Genomic DNA, 17,212 nt, shown 5'->3' with positions numbered 1-17,212 from the left:
CAGAGTCTGTATTTCTAGGTATGGGAACCCTGTGTCAGAGCCCAGGCATTGTTTTTTGTTTCCTGCTTGGTGGTGGGTGGAGGGGGGTTAGGCTTCGGTGGCCTCAGTTTGGTGTCCGAGGTATGTGGTGTGGCGCTGGTGTGGTTTGAGCAGCCACACCTGTCCTCGGTCTAGGTAATTGGGGCTCAGGATCAGGAGTGGCTGCCTACCTGTTGCTCATTGGTTGGTTTAACAAGCAACAGGTAAAACCACCATCCCCACACACACTCAGTAGAGAGGAGCCCTGTCATGACACATGTCTATCTGCTCTGGGCTTGTTGTATCAAGCCCCCTCTCCACTATCAACGGGGTTTCCTCAACCCCATCGTCCGTGTCTCTGTGCTGGAGGGCACTGAAACTGCCACAAGCATTTATTTTTGACATTAGTTAGTCATTCCGTCAATAATTTTTACTTCAATAAGGTACAGGTTGAAAAGAGTTGAAAAGTTCAACTTTTTTTAGATATTCAACTACTTGCGAGTGACAGTGTCAGTAAAAATAGTTGCTCAATTTTCCGACTCTTCGTTCGTTCACTTCAGTCGATGTAACTTCAGGTGGATGAGAAACAGAAGAGTCGGAATTCTCTCAGGCTGATGCGCTTGTGTCCGTCGCGACTCACGGATCCTCCTTCCCAACCCCACTTCCCAGGGATAGTGGTCTCCAGTGTTTGGTAACGTTACATGAAAAAGTAACTAGTTACTTAAAACTCCCATTTCACTGTGATGTTCCAGTCCTTTTCACCGACGAATTCAAAATAATGTGAATACTCTCATGATGTAAAGGCTGTCCTCTCTGCCATCACGCTAGCTGAGCTTCACCTGTTAGGCAAGTGGCAATGAAAAGCAAATCAATATGGACACCACAAACTTTATTATTTATTTATTTATTTTTCAAATATCGTTATGCGCATGAGCCTGTTGAAGGGACTTAACTACTTGAATTTAAAGCTTTATTACTAGTTACAACAAAAAAAGTAATCTGAGTCCTGCAACGTGTTATCCCCAACACTGATGGTCTCTGTCCCAACAGGCTGCTCTAATTGACAGTTTCCCATGCTGAGAGGACTTTGTTCTTCTGGAAAACAGCTGTAACCATATGCCAGCTGCGGGATCTGCATCACACACACACACACACACACACACACACACACACACACACACACACACACACACACACACACACACACACTGTAAGAGGGAGGCGTGCAGCGAAATCGGTTGGTGTTTATATTGCCTAGACTGGGACATGACCTTTTGCAACTGTCCTCCTCTCTCTGTCTCTCGCGCTCTGTCTCTCTGTCTCTCTCTCTCTCTCTCTCTCTCTCGCTCTCTGTCTGTCAATCTTTCTTTTCCATTCTCATTTCCTCCTTTCATTCCCATAGAGCTTTATCTCCTTGCCCTAGGCCTAAGGAGAGCGTTCCATCGACGATTCCAAACGACTCTCTCTCTCTCTCTCTCTCTCTTTCTCTCTCTTCATGGCTTAAACTACAGTATCTCGCTGTGCTGGTGCTCGCAGATTCCTTTCCTCTCAGCCCCACTCTCAGACATTAAAAAGCTGCAGTTTTGATGTGTTGATGATCTGTGATTAAGCGACGTGCTGCCTCTCACCATCTGTACACACACACACACACACACACACACACACACACACACACACACACACACACACACACACACACACACACACACACACACACACACACACACACACACACACACACACACACACTAAGATGGTGTCCCGTCCCATAAGATGGGTTTCGTCATGGTTACAAAGGGGGTTGGCAAAGGCGGCAGTCTGCTAAAGGATGATGTCATGGTTTTGGGGTTTTCATTTTAAAGGGGGTGCACACCTGTCCACATTCCTCTGTGTGTGTGTGTGCGTGTGCTGTATTTATTTCCACTGTTTTATCATTGCTTGCTGCCCAGATTCATTTTTTAGAAGTAAAAATAGAACTGTTTTGTTATTTCTGTATTTAAGTATTTCTGCACCTGCACCGTCAAGTGTCGAAAGCATATAATACGAGTTAATTGTTTTAACTATTTGCTTTTATCCCTTTCATGGATAAAAAGTATATTATATATTGATTGCAATATTGAATTTATTTTCGGTGTCATGGCATCTAAAAACAATGAATAGAACAATGAGTCCTTTTTGGTGACGGGGTGGAATAACTGTGACCCTTTGGATCCGCTTCCGTGACATGAGTCAGGGGGATATCCCACTCTGCTCCCCTCCCCTCCCCTCCTCTCCTCTTCCTTTCCTCTGCCTCCTCCCTGTGCTCCATCCCTCCCACCAGAGCCTCCGATCCCACTCCCCTTTCCCTTCCATAGTTCCTCCCTCCTTCAGCCGCTCAGCGTGTGTGTGTGTGCATGTGTGTGTGTGTGTGTGTGTGTGTGTTTGTGTGTGTGTGTGTGTATGTATGTATGGTGACACCGGTTGATACTGAATTGGATTGTAAAACTGAAAGGACAGAGGGACTGGGGCGGTATCTTTATTTTTTTTTCGTTTTGCTGTTGTTTTTGTTTTTCTCTGAACTAACATAACAAACCGAGGGTGAGGATAGCAGAGAGGGTGAGTGTGACAGGATACTGGGATGTACTGATTGTGTGTGTGTGCGTGTGTCTGTGTGTGTGTGTGTGTGTGTGTGTGTGTGTGTGTGTGTGCAATCTCTCGTGTTGGACTAAGTAGTTGTCGCTCGGAGTGGAAAATGCCTGCCGTTATTTTCTGTTCCTCTGTTTTGTCCACAAAGAGGGACAAGCCATCTCGTCTGTGCAGGTGTCTCATGCCGAGTCCCTTGGCTCCCCACTGTTTGACCAATTACGATGAAGAACATTGGGCTTCTATGAAGATACTGGGCAGTGGAATGTAGTCGGTAGAACTTGACAAAAAAGCAATGCCAGTGAAAAACATCCCGAACAGTATATTCAGTATGAAGTGTAACCGTATAGTGAGGTGACGAAACAGAAACAAACTCTTTTTACATTTTCGATTTTTGTTCTGAATGTTCTGTTTTTTTGGGTTGTTTTTTTTTCAACTCTGTGTTGTATGCCCAGCATGCTGACAGCACAGGTAAAAAAAAAAAAAAAAAGTTCTGTTTCATTGTGAGTAGACTGACGTCTTTATCCAACACAGCTCACAGCACCATACAGTCACTTGTTAGCATGCTTGTTTCCAGTGAGTGATTACTGATGGGAACATATCTCAAGTTACAGTGACGTTCATTTTGAGGTTTTATTTTGGGCTCAGAGCATTTCTGCAGGTTCAGAGTTCTTCTGGTTCTCCTGGGTTTGTGAGCCATTCTGCTGCTCAGAGACGGTACTTTTATAATCCTGTCCCAACCCTATTCACCAGCAGGTAGACACGGCAGATCCCAAAAAAGAAAAAGAAAAAGGAAAACTGAAAAGTGATTTTCTGTGGGAAAGTATGTGATACTGGGCTGTTTTGCTGTAGATAAGGTGTTGTTGCCTTGACTTTTGAAAACAACTACTGGGGGCCTCCACCAAGTATCTCCACCACACACACACACACCCACAAACATAGACCTTCTCAGACTTCTCAGGTATGTGTTTTGGTCTTGCAATTAGTGAAGTCTAGTGTAAGAAATGTGTGTGTGTGTGTGGGGAGGGGGGGCGGTCAGTGTTCTGTCCATTCCCAGTGCCCCTACAGAGGATTACTGCTGTTGAAAGAGCCCCTTTGTCCCGACAAAGGTTGGAATGCCGGCAAGGTCCAGAGCTATGCGTCTTTTGCGGAAAAACTGAGCCAAAAGTCAACGGAACATCTGAGCTACGGAATGCCGTCAGAACAGAATACCCCTACACTTCCACTGGTCCCTCCCACACACACACAGACACACACACACAGACACACACACAGACACACACACACACACACACGCTGATATTTGTCCCCGTGGTTTGAAGGAAGTAGCCTGAAAAAGACTGACTCACTCCTGATCGGGCGGAGTCGGTGCCGGAGTCAATTGTGCCGTTACAGTGGTTTGGGGGTGGCGATGATGACAGCTAATGTTCCCTGATGATGGCTTTGTGGTGCAATTTCAACTGTAACAGGAGAATGTATAATCTGATAATAGCAGTGCCTCTGAACAACCCTCCCCAGAAATGCTGCAGCTGCAGTTCTCACTAATCTCTGCTTGGAGTGATTTCACAGCTTCAGTGGCAAAAGTAGTAAAAAGATAAAAACAAAATAGCCAGGCTATTTACTCATCACGGAGGCATGCAAGAGGGGATGACATTTTTACATGTAAGTCTTTTCATGTGAGCGCCCGCTTCCGTGAAATGAGTGTGTGTGTGTGTGTGTGTGTGTGTGTGTGTGTGTGTGTGTGTGTGTGTGTGTGTGTGTGTGTGTCTTCCTGTTGGCGTGGATTTCTTTCCCCTGTGCTCTCATGCCAGCGTGTCTGCTGAAGAGGCAGGTGGAGCATTTAACTCCCAGCTGGGAATGGCATCTCTTCAGACCTCCGGGCCAGAAAAAAAGCTGTCTCTCTGCTCGTCCTCACGCTATCGGCAGACAGGGACATGGCTCTAAGGGTCTGTATCTATTCTTTGCAGGGTTTGCATTATGCGATAACCGTGTAATAATGGGTGATAACAACAACATAAGTAAATAAGAATTTATGTCACAGTTGAAACATTCCAAATAATACTTGGATTTTAAACAAGTATTCATTTTCGATGGCCCGTTTTGAGGGCCCCAACCCGCAAAGATGGAATCAACAGTCTCCATCTCTGAAGAGCAGTGGTGCGCGCAGGGCATTTTAGGAGCAGTGCTGAAAATCAGACAAAGTGCATTCAATGGTGGAGATGGCAGAGGTTTGGAGATGAAGACATTTTGATTATTTTGTACACCTGAATCATGGAGCTTTGAAGCATGGAGGGGATGTAACCCTCATATGGAGACCAAGCTCACTATTTTCACCCTATATACAGTAGAGTCACACTTTAATGTTTTCTCTACTGAGGGGCACCTTAGAAGGAACTTTCTAATGTGATCTCCATCGTCAGGGTACCTTAGAGGGCACTCTAGAGGGCACTTTACACCATTGTCCCTATCGTATAGACACTCTAGAGGGCACTTACATTGTTTTCTCTATCGTTGGGGCACCTAGAGGGCACTTTTGCTGTGTGTTTTTGACCAAAGCGGAGCATTGGGGAGGCGACCGCCACCACCGAACGGGCCCCAAAAAGGTCATTTCAGACAGCAGAAGCATCAGAAATGTGTACGACATCCTCTACTATTCCGTGGAGGCCCGCTAGCCATGACCTTAGCCGCAATGTCTGACAGGAAACGGGCCCCGGCCTGCCGGGCACTACATATAGACATATAAAGACACACTGCTGACACTCGCCCCTTTTCACGGCCAGAAGACTTTTCTTCTAACGAATGGCACAGCATTCTTCCTGTTGCTCTCTCTTCCACTCTCTCTCAAGTATTAGTGACCAGTATTCAGCTCGTAACCGTTCAACGATTTTCAGATGATATATCCATGTGTAAATCTTTTTGCTGCTCTTTTGGCAACATAATATCACTTGGCAAAATAATCTAGTCAGGGACAGCTAATCTAAGTGAATTCAAGCTCCATCATGGAATTCGCTGATCTACCCACAGGGAAAATATTCTCCCAATCAAGCAGAAAATGATCGGTACCATCGACCCCTTCTTCACACATTGGTAATAAATCCATTCTCTAACTTTGGGCATAGCTCAGTGCTCCAACGTGTGTAATTCTACTACATTCCATTGTGTGGTAAAGCTTTGTTAAATATTTTCTTTTACATTCTGTCCTATGCGAGGGGATTAAGAGATAATATCTTATTGGAGATCATTCGGTCCACTACAGTAAGATGTTTTGTTTAAATTCACTCCGATCAAAACCATGTTAATAAAAAACAGAAAGTATCATCTCCCCTCTACCAGACCATTTTGAGACTTAATTTGAGCCCTACTGGTGGAGCTATGAGGGCAGGACAGGTTGTAATATCCCTACATGACCAGTGTAGACAGAATTTTGCACAATGCGACCATAACCGAGCATCCATGATGATAGATATACAGGCACAGTTTGGTGGTTACAATTTGATTTGATAGGTACAATTTGGCTATGAGCGTCATTTCTATTAATCCATCATCTTATCATTGCAGCACTGGACATTTGGTTCAACTTCAACTTCAGACCTTTCACAACCTACAGCCGCTGATTCACATGAATGAATTTGATCTCAAAACAGAACACCTTCATGGGTTTTCGTATAACTGCAGCAGGAGGCTAGTCCCATTGGAGCTCAGGATGCAGCCAAATGCATGTGGTTGTTTTTATTTTCACCTTACCCGTGAAGTTCCTCTTCCTCTCACACGATGTTAGAATTCACACAAAGATGGTCAATGGCTTTATCTATTGTGATAAGTTGATCAAGTTATATTGTCCTGGCTCTTAGTTCTCATTTGAATCTGACCAAAAAAAGAGTCACTTTTTTGTCCTACTTAAACTTGTTTTCTGTCATTATTATTATTATTCAAAAAAAATTCTGTCATTACTTCTGAGCTGATACATTTAATATTGTGTTAACATTTGATGTCTTAGAACAATGAGGAGTCTTCAGTATAAATAATACAAACACATAGAAAGGGACACGCGGAGTCATATCATTTAGCTCAGAACGCTGCGCTTAAATTATGGCCTGTCTCCATGCCCTGAACCAGAGCTGTTTCACTTGTGAAGCCGTCTTTAGGTTACGGCAGGTGATCTGAATGTGACGCTGGCTGGTGTGGCCTACGCAATATATTGATTTGAGTCCAAAACGTCTCCTTTCTTGTGTTTTTTTTTTTTGTTGTTTTTTTTTCCTCAAAAGAATCCACCTCTGTCTCTGACAACCGCTCCAGGGCAGCTGTCTCTGCATTCGTTTCCCCCCTGTAATAGAAAAAATAAGCTGTTGAAGTATAGAGCGGGGTCAGGGGGCAATCTTTGATGCTAAAGTGGACACCTCAGTCTGGTGCATAGCGGGACTGGCTTCATTTGTCTCGCTGGGTGTCTGGACTAGGGATGGTGTGGAATAATGGATAGGTGGTACAGGTTGTCAGTCAATGATTTGGATGTGCCGACAGAATGAGGTATTAATAAGTGCCAAATGCTGTGAATTTTCCAATTAATGTGGTAAAAGTTAGGCGAGTGCACACCACAATTAAAGGTCTACCCACTGCCCAAACAAAGGTTGTTTCCCTAAAAGAAAAAAATTGATTCTTACCGTTTCTATCCGTGTAAACGAATAACCTAATATTTTAATATTCGAACCCAACCTTACTCTGGACATGTTAACACATTTTGACGGCGCCAGGATGAAGTGACACTGGAAATTAATGGAAATGGGTCCCCATTGTTTTCAGGATAACTTGTATATGTGCTCCTCTGACGTTTCTGTTTAAACGCAAATTTTGACAGATTTTCTCCTCCAGCGCTCCCTTTTCGAAATGTTCAAAAATAACCCGGAATTTTTCGGTTTTGTTTTTTCTTTTCCTTGTTTTGGAACTTTCTTCACTAGAATAATCACTGGGCCTCTGTTGATTTAGGACCCTTTACCGTGGCTGGGTGCAGTTCGGCGTGTGGGTGTCATACAGACCCAGGTCTATACCTCCTCCGCCTCCTCATAAATCCCCATAAACACGATGTTGGCTGGCTGTTCACGTTCCTCCCGAACCAACACTGCGGCGTCATTCACGCTGCCATTTGCAGATGTTTAGAGATGTCGTTGCCACTGCTATGATGTAACTTCCCTGTCCAGCTACCTCATCTTAGCGTTTCCGCCTCAAGTCTTTACAACGCACATTCATTTACATGACTGAAGTAGGAGTAGTCTTAGTTGGCCTTCGGATTTTGCTAATATTTCTTGTTCTGATTCCGTTATTATGGCAACATTTTGACGTCATGCATTAACTTGAGAGCTTGCTAGAGGCTGCGTTGTCTTAAAAAAGCTTTGTTCTTGATGAATTTCAGATCCACCCTTTGTGTTCTACACCGGCAGTTTACTTACATTCCTGTGGCCGCTTTCTAAAAACAGAAAGGTGTCATTTGGCTTTGGCTGCATGAGGCAGAGAAAGACATAGTGAAATCTTTTGGCGTGCGGCGGTCTGCCCGAAATAGTGAAAAAATATTTATCACTGTGATGTCACGCCCCTTGATGTAACACGATTGTGGCCTTCTGCCGAAGTACAGCGTTGGTCTTTCTTCTCTACTTTATATTTTAAGCTACCAACCCTTGGAGTGAGAGTCGGAGTGAGAGGGAGAGTTGTAGCGAGCGAGCAGCAGCTGCTCCACACAGCAGCACTAGTTATACAGGTACTCCTCACTTAAGGACCTACCTGTTTAACAACCGTTGGGACCAGCTCTCTGACCGGTCTGTATTGTATGCTGTGTACAATACTGGAGACGCAGCATCAAGCATCTCATCGCACATCACCAACAGGTGGGCCCTGTAGAGGGTGGTGCGTTCAGCTGAACGTACCACTGGAACTACCCTCCCCTCCCTGCAGGACTTACACACCAGGAGGTGTAGTAGCAGAGCCCGCAGGATCATGAAGGATCCTCATCACCCAACAACTGACTGTTTCAGCTGCTGCGGTCGGGAAAGCGCCTCCGCAGTCACACAGCGAGAACAGAGAGACTGAGACAGAGTTTCTTCCCGCAAGACATAAGAACTGTCAATGCTGACCTCACCAGGGGTCCTCACTGAGACACACACACAGGCTCCACTGCCTTACTTTACTCGATGCTGCAAACTGTAATGCATACTGTATCACTGTTCTGGGTTACTGCATACTGTGCTGTATTGCTCTTCTATTCGGTGTTACTGTATTGCCGTGCTGTACTGTTGTATACTGTACTGTGTATCTCCAGACAAACTACCTCACTTTATTCACATGCCACTTTAATGCACATATCTGTATATACAAATAGCCTCCCATATACATAACTATATTCCCTTCTATTTTGTACCTCTGTTTTGTATTCTCTTTTTTGAGTCTTATTTTATTTGTATTTATATTATTCTGTTCACTAACTGCATTACATTTTAGGAATCAGTTAGTTTCAGTTAGTTAGCTAGGCAGAAATTAGGTTAGTTATTATGTTCGGATTAGTAACTGTTGTGCATAATCTTTTTTACAGTGATCGAGAATATAATAAAAATAAATAATCCTGTCCCATGCATGCATCCAATCCCCCTCTTTGGAGAACTATTTTACCATGTTTGGGTCTATAAACAACTAATCGCTACTCCAAGAGTAGTTCTGTAAATTATATTATAGCCTTGTTAGGAAAAATGAAACCCTCTTCTATCCCACTCTCTGTTCTTAAAGGTTTATTAATGTATTGGTCCTTGTTTAGTCACTATTATAAACCATTCTCTTTTATCAGTGTGTGTCCCCAGCTATTTTAAGCAGGCCAACATTCGACTTTCGTTGAAGATTACCAAACCTGGACCCCTCCCTACCTGTGAACTATAGGCCTATCTCTAAACTCCCTTTCTTGTCTAATATTTTTGAAAAGGTTGGTAAAAAACAACTCATTCAAACACTGGATTTGCACAGGCTATTTGACAAATTTCAATCCGTTTTTCCTAAACTACACTCCACTGAAACGGCTCTCCTTAATGTTTCAAATGATATCCTTCTGGCTGCAGATGCTGGAGAGTGTTTGGTTTTGGTTTGATGAGACCTTAGCGCAGAATTTGACACAGTTGACCACATTTAAACCACAAGCTAAAACACCTGGGACAGAATTGGTGTGGTTCTCCTGCTATCTTACAGATAGGACTCTCTCAGTCTATGTAGGTGATTTTGTGTCAGACACTGCTCATGTGGCGTACCCCAGGGTTTGGTCTTGGGACGAATATTATTCTCCATTTACATGCTTCCACTAGGAAACGATTATAAGTAATTTAATCTCCTATCATTTGTACGCAGGTGACGTCCAGTCATATTTTTCCTTCAAGCCTGATGAGCTTAATAGACTTTCTGTATTGAACATCTGTTTAAATTCAATTAGAAACTGAATGGCAAACAATTTCCTGTAGCTTAATGCAGATAAAACCTATGTCTCGATTATTGCTCCTGATAACCTTCACTCAGTGATCAGACAGAACCTTGGTGCCTTATCCTCATCTTCTCAGTCTAGTCTACGTAATCTTGGTGTGATTTTTGACCAATCCATGAGTTTTGATGCTCATAGTAGGATGCTGACACGATCATGTTTCTTTCACTTGAGAAACATTTGTTGTGTCAAGAGCTGTAATGGAGATGCTAATGCAGGCTTTTATCTCATCACGTTTGGACTACTGCAATTCTCTTTTAAAATTTTCTTTATTCTCATTTACAAACCGTCCAAAATACTGCTGCTCAGCTTTTCACGCGATCCTACATCATTACACCTATTTTAACCTCTCTGCACTGGCTTCCTGTTAATTTTAGAATTCATTTTGAAATTACAGTGCTCTATATAGAGCCCTACATGGCCAAGCTCCACACTTTATCATGGACCTCCTGCACCCACAAACCACAAGCCGATCTCTTAGGTCCTCCAACCAGGGTCTTGCAAGTTTTCCTCAGAAAGGTTTTAAGACTCGAGGAGATTGTGCTTTCCCCATTGAATCGGAGGTCTCTGGACTCTTTTACAAAACACCCACCTGTTCAGACAGGCATTTAGTAGCATGTGTTACACACACATGCTTTGGATGGTGGCCGGTGAAATGAGGACTCTGCATTGGACCCATCCTGGCTTGTCCTTCCTCCGGGGTGGCAGCAGGCAATGCACCCGGGGACCTGGTAATGAGTGTCCATCACTGGTCAGACAATGATGTGTGCATGTTTTTGGTGGGGGTCCTTACTGACTTTAGGTGGAGGAAACCCCATGTGAGCACAAGGAGAACATGCAAACTCCACACAGAAAGGCTCCTATTTGGGAGATAACCCACCAGAGCATGGTGCCAACAGTGCCCCAGGTGGGATTCGACCTTCTTGCTGTGAGGCACAAACGGGAGTAGGTTCAAAGTCCAAAGTGCTAACCATTACACCATGGATTTCTGTCTCCCCTAAGCTGTTCAGCTATATCTCCAACCACAATTATCTTGGTTTCTTGTTTGGTTGTCCCAGTTGTCACATGCAACAGGAGTCGACACTTATTTGCTAATTATTTCACTCGGCTAATATGGTGCATTATGGGGCAAAACAGGTTCCTTAACCCCGGAAGCCCATTAATCCCTTGAAAACCCCTTTTCTAATTAAGTAAATGGTGAGAAGCCACAACGCAAGTTAGTGGCAAGGCTGCGCGCAACATTTCTTCATGTTGGACGATCGACTCTGGAAAGCTGTAGAGCAGAATATCGCAACCACTGGAGGTTGAAGGTAACTTTATTTCCAAGTATGGACTTGATAGCAATAACTGTCGCAAAGACCCCTCGAAATGGTTCCAACCGGATTCTACTCACCTTTTCATTCAATTACTTTGCCTTTGGCTCACATTTTGTGCTCTTTTTGTACGTTGTTCTAAGTGGAGATGAACTGATGTTAGTAGGATTGTCTTTTGACTCAAAAAATTCCTTAAAATATACCGGTATTTCCTTTTCACAGTCGTGGTTGCTTGACGTATGGTGTATGATGTCGATGGTTTCCTCATGACGAGAAAATTAGATGCTTGTGAGAGAGGGGGATCTCTTGGTTCGATGGAAACAACCAGATATAAACAGTGATTAGGTTTTTATTCCTCCTCCCGAAGTTGTCAACTAACAGATATTATTTCATTGCAAGATTTACACCGAGACATGTTTTGCTCCATGCACATACAATAGCAGAGAGGCTGGAGTGCAACAGGGAGTAATAACTTCATTATATTAAAAAAATAAAATCAGCCCAACATGGCCAATTTTGGAGGTCCAAGGTCAAGCGAGTGGTTTCAAGCTATTTAGTGTTTTGTGACCAAACTGAAAACAAAGAATATCTGAAAATGTAACAATAACTGATTGACCGGGTAAAGACTATATTACTCCAGATGACTACTTCAGCACAAGTAGCTGAATACTGTACTGTATATGTACAGCACCTAGGTACTTCTCACCAGTGAAAATGGTATTGGTAACCTGTCAGGATGGGCTAGTGTCCTCATCAGTATCCTTTATTTTGGCAGAGAACAAAACAAACAAGCAAACACCTCTTACTGTCAGAGTGACTCCCCACTCCTGATTCATTTCAAAAAGATTTGTTCACTACAAACAAATCTACCGCGGGTCGTGTATGACTACTAGTGCTAGCTTCTCCCCTCCCACATTGTACTGTATGTAAACACAGGTCGAGCATGGGCGTAAGGGCTTGTGTGTTTGACTATTTTACTATGTGTTTGTGTATATGCACATTAAAATGGGTAGTCATACATATCCATAAACCAGTTGGAGTGAGTGAGAGAGCCGTAGATGGATAGAGGACGAGAACAATAATGGCTTTTGGGAGAAGAATGGCAAAGAAAGAGAGAAAGAGAGAGGGGGGGGATAAAGATGGCAGAATGGCACCGGATAGACAGAGAGAGAGATGGAGGGAGGGACGTCTCCCACCAGAGGGAGGATTAAACGCACCAAGCTTGGTTCTTCTTAAACGCAAATATGGTAACAGGGACCGCATGGTGCTTGGCAGCTGCCTGGACAAGATAACAAACCCCCAGCTCTACTTTTATCCTCCTCCTCTTCCTCCTCCTATATTTCTTCTCTTCCATTTTCCTATCTTCTCTTCCAGCTTCCGGTAGCGTACCGTAACATGTGCTTGTTGTTTCTTCCCATCCTCTCTTTTCACTCTTTTTGTCTCTACTTCTCTCTCTTTCTGTCTCTATCTCTTTGTCTCTCTTCCTCAGCTTGTCTTACTCTTTCTCTCTTTGTACTGTATGTCGTTCCTTCTCTCCCTCCAGATCATCCTGCTTTACCGCCTGCCGCTTTGCCTTTCTTAATACCAATAACCATCACATGATAATATAATATATTTGAAGCATATCTGAATAGAAAAATAGGTGATGGATGATCATTATATGATCATTATACTTGGTCAATAAGCATGTGAGACAGCTTCTTCTCCTTCCCATTCCAATTGCTCTTCCCAATGCTTCACTGTTTGTAATTTTTTTCCCTCCCCTTATAGAGCGTCTCATCATCTCGGCATCACGCCCGTGGCAACAGAATACATCCAGTGTCGGTGTCAGTAGTGATTTGTATGCACGATCAAACCTGTGAAAGAACCGCCTCAGGATTTTTGGGGAGTTTGAAATGTCAGTAAGGAACAGAGTGTCGTTCGAGCCTACGTTGTCAAGACTTCAAACAGTGACAGTTTTTGGTCTTTCGAGGGAGACTGAGTGATCAGTCCCGTTTTCCATTCGACCCCTGACCTCCAAACAGACCCTGACCCCGTCAGCGGTGCGTTGTCATGACCTGACAGAAGAATTTTCACTAGGTGCAGTAAAGATGTGTATCTAGGAGGAAGATAGACATAGCCTTTGAAAGGAAGTATACAAGGCAGAGCTCTTGAGTCTTTTGCCATGGGTGCATTTCCACGCCTTGCAAATCATTTGTCCGTCGTATTTTCTAACGCCTACAGATTTCAGTGCATCCAACAAAAGTAAAGCTCCAAGATTTAAAAAAATTGGCAATATGTTCACCAGCCAAGTGGAAACTGGATATAAAAAACCTTGTCTAAACAACTGGACCGACTTGTTACATATAAGTGAGCTGTCCATTTTGAATGCTTTCGACCAACGTTAATTAAAAGAAGTAAGGCGTCAACCCTGGAGGAATCTGGGGGATTCTCTCTCTCTCCCTCTCTCCCCCACCCCTCACTCGCTCCCCTTATTACTCTTTATGATGACGACCTCTTGAAACCTTTCTGTCTGCTCTGTGTGCCACCTTGTCGGATAAGACATTCCAGATTCTCTGCACCAGCCCGGCCGCCCCAAAAACAAGATGGATCCTCCTGACCCCGTTTCACAGGCCAGATTTGTTTGTCCCAGGGGAGTGACCTGTGAAGGGAGGTTGGCGAGGCACTGCCTACCTCTACTGCGCTTCACTTCTTCCGTCTTGTAAGGTCCTCGTCTTCGCCCTGTCCCCCCCTTCTGGTCGTCTCTCCCTCTGTCTGGCAGCGTTTCTGCGGCCGCGATGGATTCAGAGTAACGGGTCTACAGTTATCTTATAATCGGACATAACTTATTGTTTGCACGGGCTGAAAGGGCCGAGGTGATAGAACAGAAATAAACAGGTGATAGCTTTGCTGAGGTGATCCAATGCATGTTTCAAGGAAAAGAAAGAAAAAAACATGGGTTAATGAGACAAAGAGAGATTTAGAAGATCTTTTTACTTCTTGAAATCACGGTTCTAAAAGAATAGAGATGATGGTGATAGCGGAGAGCTGGAATTGGAATTGCGCTTCACATGTATGGATTTTGGTAAATGAGTAAATGAGCCATTTTAGACATCTTTTCAGTTTTACAGAAACCTACAGAACATCTCAATCTGCTGTGCGACTCCATTGTATCTCTCAGTTTAATCTCTCTTGCCCCCCCCCCACCCCCGCCCCGCCACATAATTATTATTTTCTAATCTAGTTCCTCAACTCTTTTGTTCCCCAGCTAGATAGCAGTTTTCCCCTCCTCTGGACCCTTCCTCGCTCCTGCATTTTTGCATTCCAGCTAAATTGAATCTTCCTTCCATAACCTTACGGAAAGAAAGATTCCCTCATGTGTGAGGAGAGATCCGTGCCCGCTCAACAGGAAACACAATGCCAGCCTTTCTGCCCCGGCTGACAGAGAGAGGGAGGGGGGGACAGAAGGATAGAAAGAGAAGAAGGAAAGGAAGAGAGGAGGGGTTAGGGAGGGGGAGGAGGGGGATAGGGACTGAGCGTGGATGAGAGAGAGAAGGGAAGGAATATATGAAGAAAGAAAGACAAATAAAGGAAGAGTGGGGGAAAGAGAAAAAAGGAAGAAAGTTACATAGAAGGAAGGAGTGAGGAAAGGGGAAAGGAAGGAAAGAAATAAAGAAAGTAGCAAGGAAAGAATTTACAAAGAAAGAAAGAAAGAAAGAACGACATGACAGGGACTGAGAGAGAAGGAAAGAACATAGAAAGAAAGAAAGAACAAGTGATGAAAAAAGAAAAAAGGAAAGAAATTGAGTGGGAGGGCTGAAGAAAAAAGAAGGGAGGAATCTACAAAGGAAGGATGAGAAAGGGGAAGGAGAAAGAAAGAGGGTGAAGGGAAAAGGAAAGAAAGAGACAGGGGGATGACTGGGGAACAAAGGAAAGAAGGAACGAAGGAATATACAAAGAAAGAAAGACAAAAATGAATAATGCGAGCGAGGGGAAAATTTTAAAGAAAAGAAAAAAGTAAAGAGAGACGGGGGAGGAAAAAAAAGGAATATACAAACAGAGGGGGATGAAATGAGGAAAAGGGAAAGGAAGGAAATAAAGAAATAAGGAAGGAATATACAAAGAAAGAAAGAAAGACAGGGCAGGGACTGGGGAAGAAATGTCTGAATATACAAAGACAGAGTGAGGAGAAAGAGAAATTAAGGAAGAAAGAGAGAGGGGGGCTGAAGGAGAAAGCCATGAAGGAAAGAAGGAAGGAAGGAACATTCAAAGGAAGAGTGAGGAAAAGGCAGAGAAAGACAGGGACTGAGGGAGAACGAAAGAAAGAAAGAAGCTCAAAGAGAGAAAAACCAGCGCCTTTGATACGTACGTGTTCAACACCGAATTCGCAACCTTTACGTATCAACACCCCCCTCCCCTCCCCTCTCCTCTTTTTTCTCCTCCTTTCTTCTTTTGCAAACTTCCCTTCCACCGCTTCCCCTCCTTCCATCTCCCTCTGTTATCTGTGCGCTCGGAGGCCTGCCAGTCAGGAATGCAGGTCTTGGTTCAGTCGAGCAAGCAGCGACAGGTCCGGCGCTCCGAACGGGAACCCCGGGGAGGGAGAGAGGGAGAGAGAAGCAAGACAAAGGAGACCGTACTCTGATCACAGAGGAGAGAAGCGAGCAGCAGCACTTCAAATTGCGTTGACCTTCAGGCCGTTGGTCTCTATTGAGTTCTTCTGATCAAGGCAAAGGCCAGAGGACCGCACGTCCCTCGGAGGGGATGGAGGCTGTGTACTTGCTGGACAACCGGTGGAAGGTAGCTATCTCACACGGTGACTCAGAGAAGTGGTCAGTGTTGCGGTTTAGAATGGTGTAAGAAGGGTTCTTTTTCCCCTCCACCAAGAGTGAAGCAGGTCCAAAAGCCTCCTGAGCTATTCGCCTCTCTCCTCGCTCAGACGGGACTCACGGGAGCACATTGAAGATTGATGGCACACACATTTTTGTTGATCTGTTGTTTCATTTGAGTACTCGACTGTTTCAAAGGGCTCACTTTGAGCCGGTTTGAGCAGGAGGCGTCGGTTCCTGGAGGAGTCTGCAGGAGCGGAAACGGGAGAGAGCGGACGATGAAGATTATGACGGAGAGCTCTGTTCTCCCTGAGGCGCAGGAGTAATATCTGAACCACATTTTCCATTTCCCCCACCGCACAACATTTTGCAATTGCTAACTGCTCAGAGGAGGCTCAGGCTGGCTGGGGTTTGCTGGGGTTTTTGTAACTTTCCCTGAAACTTTTATTTATCTTTTTATCGCTCCGTTTCCTTGCAAATATGCTGTGCCGTCTCACATTTGAGATAAGTAAGGTTGCATAAGTCTTCAGTCAAGCAGTCCTCCTATCTGGCCATAAGGTATGCGTATAAACACAGATACGGGTGATTATTAATAGCTGCATTGACCTCACGGAAAGACCCCAAAATCATTCAGTCAGCAGGGAAGAATTTGAGGGATTTGGCTTGCTGTGTGTGCGTGTGAGTATACACATGCTCGTGGTGTGTTATTGTGTTAATGTGTGGATTACACATACTGTATGTCTGTCTAGATCTGTGAATGTGTGTCTGCGTGTGCGCCTGTGTGTGTGTAATCCTAGGGATACAAACAGGAGGGCACCAGTCAATGTGTGAACTCCCTGAGGAGATTTAAATGCATGACTGTGTGTGTGTGTGTGTGTGTGTGTGTGTGTGTGTGTGTGTGTGTGTGTGTGTGTGTGTGTGTGTGTGTGTGTGTGTGTGTGTGTGTGTGTGTGTGT

This window comes from Zeus faber (assembly GCF_960531495.2).
Source record: "Zeus faber genome assembly, chromosome: 9".
In the NCBI taxonomy this organism is placed as follows: domain Eukaryota; kingdom Metazoa; phylum Chordata; class Actinopteri; order Zeiformes; family Zeidae; genus Zeus; species Zeus faber.
The sequence above is the reverse complement of the archived record's forward strand: the minus strand, read 5'-3'. Positions refer to the sequence as shown.